Consider the following 5,199-nt stretch of genomic DNA (forward strand, 5'->3'; position numbering starts at 1 on the left):
TTGAAACAGAAGTCAGAAAAATTTCCTGAAAGCCTGTTGACAGAAAATACAGTGTTAATGTATTGCTGCAGTCATGGTGCTGTTAAAAATCTGCAACATTTTTTGTCAAATTATGGTAGATTTCATATAATGCCTTTGTTGTCTATAAGTGCTAAGTTTGCTGAGGTGGATCAGTTTATAAATATCTTGTTAACTAAACCAGCAGTGTATACACCTCCATGTCCAATATGTTGTCTTGTTTTGATTTGTAAATAAAAGCATGTACATAATAAAATCATGTACTATATGAATGTTGTAGATGTCTCATTAATCTGCAGTTACCTCCCCTTGTTCTTCGCGCACCACAATTGCTAGACAACATTTGAAAAGCTTTTTAAGGCTTGACTGGCTTTCTGGCTACAGTGTAGGACTTCTTGAGTGTTAATTTAAAGATGGAATATGGAAATTTAGAAAGTTCCAAGGTATGAAATGTAAATTTAGCAAATATTCTCTCTTCTGTCTTTTTTTCCTTCTTCTGTATCCCAACTGTATGCCTTTTTGACATTTTTGAAGTTCTAGTCTGGATAGTGAATTTTTTTTAAAATACTTATTCTTCAGCATTTTTATGTGTTTTCATTTATGATTCCCATGGAAATCAGTCAATCCGAGAGTCAGTCAATCGTACAGGAACTTAAGAGAGGCGTTCCTGTAACAGTGAAGGTGGTAAAGGTCCCATTATGCAGTGTTCTTCATTTTAAATTATGCTCAATTTATATGTGTAATGAATTATAAGTGCAAAATGAGTTCATAAGGCAAGGTTAAAATATTGTTTTCTTAATTTGCCTTCATGTGTATATTATAACTGCAAGAGTATCAGCTCTCTGCAGATGGTTCCCATGGTTACCGAAAAACTGACCAATCAAAACTAACGTTAACAAAACTTTGCTCATCAATAATATAAGAATCAAACTGATTTCTGAGAGTTGTTCTGTGTTAGTTAATTTGTTGACTCTCAGAAATCAGTTTTGATTCTTATATTAAAGAATCAAACTGATTTCTGAGAGTTTGTTCTGTGTTAGTTAATTTGTTGCAATTCTGATGAAGAATTTGATGAGGACTTACTCCTTTTGCATAATAAACCTTGGTTTTTGGTTTAATGCGCATGGAAAGAATTCTTAGTTCCGGAAACAGAATGATGTAAATCTGACCTCAGCAGTTGTGTTTTGTATTCAGGAACCAATCAGATTGCTTGTTTACATCATGTAGCTTGTGTTCCGATACACCATATCTGTGGTGTCAGCAGTTCATTGAATTCATCAGATTGCTCAAGATGGTAATCTGCCTGGAATTGTATTGTTTATGAATCACTGTGATAGCTTTATTTTAAAATTTAGTTATGTTCAACTTACTTTAATGTGCATTATCACATTATCACATGCTGTGCTAATTACTTAATGCATTAACCAGTCAGATTGTGTTTTCTGAATGCTGTGTGGTGATTGGGTGTTAACCCATGTATCTTGTACACTGTGTGGGCTGACATTACATGGTATCATCTGGTATTGCTCATGTTATATTTCAGCTGTAGAGGGCGCTTTCACAGGACTTCTTGAATTGATTTTTTATGGTGTTTCTCTTATTCACTTCACTGTTGACCACATGGTATATTCCAAGCAAAGAAATACCATTTTGAAAAAGATTACAGAGTTTTGTAAAAGGTGCGCAAAAGTTTTTACTGATTCTGAATAGAAGGTGGGCTCAATTTTTATCCCACAACTACAATCTTAGACAAAGCTTCATACAACATCTGTTATTGTTCACATTTTTCTACTAATTCATTGTAACACACAGGCACACTTTATGGAAAATCACGTGATGGGCTCAGACAAATGATTTTTTGTTTTTTTCAGAAAGATGTGGGATGAACATTTTCTGTCTCTTGTGTTTTTTTTTTGTTTTTTTTTTGGGTGGAAAGGGAGAAAATTGGCTGTACTGTACTTTTCTTTTACAGAATGATGAGATAAACTTTTTTCATAAGAGAGAGAGAGAGAAAATTGCGTGGCTTTACTGGTATAGAGTTGTGGCAAGGGGATATCCCATGTGTATGATGATGGTTGAGGGCCGATGGTTGAAACTTTACGACCAGCCGAACTACACAACATTTACTGTACTGCTACTTTATAATCTGTAACCTGAAGGATCAATTTATGTTTACAGTTTGTGTATTATATCTGTATGTTTATTGTTAATGTGTATACATGTGTATTTTCACAGATATGTTTATAGAGAAAACATATATATGGATAAATCTTGATGGTTATTGGCATGGTCATTTGTAAGTTGTAAATATAAGATTTATGAATTTATGTTATATCTGAATGTATATACTGTGTAACCAACATGCATCCTAACTTCTCCACTGACAATGATGTGTACATTTACATCTTTATCATATTATCAGTCCACCCTACTGCCATCCTGAGCAGATCTTACAAGGATGATGGGGGCCTCCGGGGCTCATTTGGTTAGTGCGCTTGCGCAGCGTAATGACCCAGGAGCCTCTCACCAATGCGGTCGCTGTGAGTTCAAGTCCAGCTCATGCTGGTTTCTTCTCCAGCCGTACATGGGGAATCTCTTCCAGCAACCTGCGGATGGTTTCCCCTGATGTCTGCCCGGTTTTCCTCCCACCATAATTCTGGGTGCTGTCGTATAGTGAAATATTCTTGAGTATGGCTTGAAGACACAAAAAAATAAATAAATACAAAGATGATGGTTGACTTTGTATCATCTGCAGGGTGGCCCAGAGAATAATTAGGGAACATCACCAAGCTGTATAAAACAAGTTTTTCCAAGCTGTGGGATAAAAAACTGTGCACACTTCCTAACACTCTGTTGTTTTGCTGAAGAGCTTTCGAACTACCTTTTTGGTTTATGAGCACTAAACAGAAATTCTTACAGGCATTCTTGGCCATACACCAGTCCATCGTTTCGCATTTGGAACCGGAGTAAGGCCATGTGCTACCGCTTCACCATTCAATAAGGTAAATTTGGTTGAGTGGGCAGTGGCTTAAGTACCAATCCTAGCTCTTGGATTTATTGATTTATTTGATTTGTGTTTTATGCCATACTCAAGAACATTTCACTTATACGACGGGTTTGAGTGGGCAGTGGCTTAAGTACCAATTCTAGCTCTTGGATTTATTTATTTATTTGATTTGTGTTTTTATGCCATACTCAAGAACATTTCACTTATACGACGGCAGCGAGAAATATGGTGGGGGGGAAACCCATGATCATCCGTAGGTTGCTGGCAGACCTTCCCACGTACGGCAAGCATAAACTGGACTTGAACTAACAGCGACAGCATTGCTGAGAAGCTCGTGGGTCATAACGCTGCGCTAGCATGCTAACCAAATGAGCCAAGGAGACTCCCAGCTCTTGGATGCATGTATGTTGTTTTTATCATGCATGCTATAGCCTTCCAATGCCCCACCCTCTACAGAGGATGTTAAGTCAGGATTGTACTTTGAGATGTATGCTGTTGTTGTAATAAGTAATGGTGATTGATTGAGTGAGAGTGATAACGTGCATTATGGGCTACTGTATAGCCATTGATTATCAGACATTGATTATCTTTATTATGTATACTCGTACTATGTGCCGTTTGTTAATAAATGTTATTACTGCTCTTTTATCTGGTTAAATACAGTATGTAATGTTGGGTGAACGGTGTGTCCATTGGTACAGTGGAGAACAGGACTCGTATTTAGCAAGCAACTTAAGGCTTGGGTCATTCATAGCAAGTGCTCGAAGAGACCAATTAAGAACAGGAAAGAAATCAAACTGTGGTTTGCACATTGTTCTGGTGTAAGGAATTAGTGTACAAAATTCAATCTTTCTGCGCAAAACATTTTAATTGCAACTATGTTTGAATTTTTGAGGTAGCTTTTGAGAAGCCTGATTAATATGAGCCAAGGCTGAATTACCTGTTATTTTGTTTCATTGATAGTTGGAGAAATTGTTAACCATGCTATCAACATTGTTGTATTGCTGTTTTTTTTTCTTCTTCTAATTTTATAGTAATACATGTAGTTGGTATCTTGTTACATCACAAATAAATACAACATATCTTAAGAAAAGATAATTTTTTTCCTGAAAACCTTGATTGAATGGCGGGAGTTGTCTGCTTTGTTCGACGTGATGTTAGATGTATGGTTTTCTCTTTAGTCCAGTTTCAGACTGCGTCACACTGACGATCCCAGCGTTATTCCACGTAATTTTCTGTATAAACTTTTTGAAACATTTTATGAGCGTAATAGACTGTGAACTAAATAAAAGATGCTTTGAAATTGTTTAATTGTGGAAAATTAACTTGTAATGTGCATGCATGTAACTATGTCTGTGTGCACACATGGAGCAAATATCATTTGATAAGTTTGAATATGTTGATATCCGCATTACATTTGTGCGTCCAGTAATGTACATATTAAAATGTAATATACCTGTACAATATATTTCTATCCCAGAATTGAATGCTTTTTTAAGCCATGTTTAATATAAGACATTAGTTTCGTATGCATACACTTTGGATATACATGAAATATTATCCATAATTAATGCTAAATTCAGGTTCATGCAGTAACCGCTTCTTTCAGTGACTTGTTGAGGACTTAGATTTGAAGTAACTTCTATATTCCCAGCAGTTGTTGATTCATTTGAGTCCTTGCTTTGGTATATTTTCTGTTTTGATACGAAGATTCTGATTGGTCCCAGGGTTTGAACTCTCCAAACCAATAGGGATCATGGGATGAGTTGGAAGTGACTCCAGATATAGTTAGTGATGAGTCAGTACAGCAACTGAGTGGCTACTAGATCGGACTAAGTGAAACTCCACTCAGAGTCATTATTGGGCTAATACATGGTGGAGTCGGTAAAGCTTTGACTCATTTTGGTAAATATAAAGCCTAAAGTTTTTGACTCCTCATGTGGACAAATACATATGTGTATATTTGGGAGGTGTGAAGGCTTTTTTCTTACCCCTTATTTGGACAAATATTTTCAGTCATTTTGAAACTTTTTGCTAATTGTTTGAAAGCTTTTTGCTAATTATTTGAAAGCTTTTTGACTGAGTCAGATTGTAGTTTTTGACTCATAATTTGAGCAGATTTATACGGAGGGAGTCTGAAGCTTTTGACTCATTATATGGGTCAGTGTACAACA

This window comes from Liolophura sinensis, chromosome 2, assembly GCF_032854445.1.
Source record: "Liolophura sinensis isolate JHLJ2023 chromosome 2, CUHK_Ljap_v2, whole genome shotgun sequence".
NCBI classification, from domain to species: domain Eukaryota; kingdom Metazoa; phylum Mollusca; class Polyplacophora; order Chitonida; family Chitonidae; genus Liolophura; species Liolophura sinensis.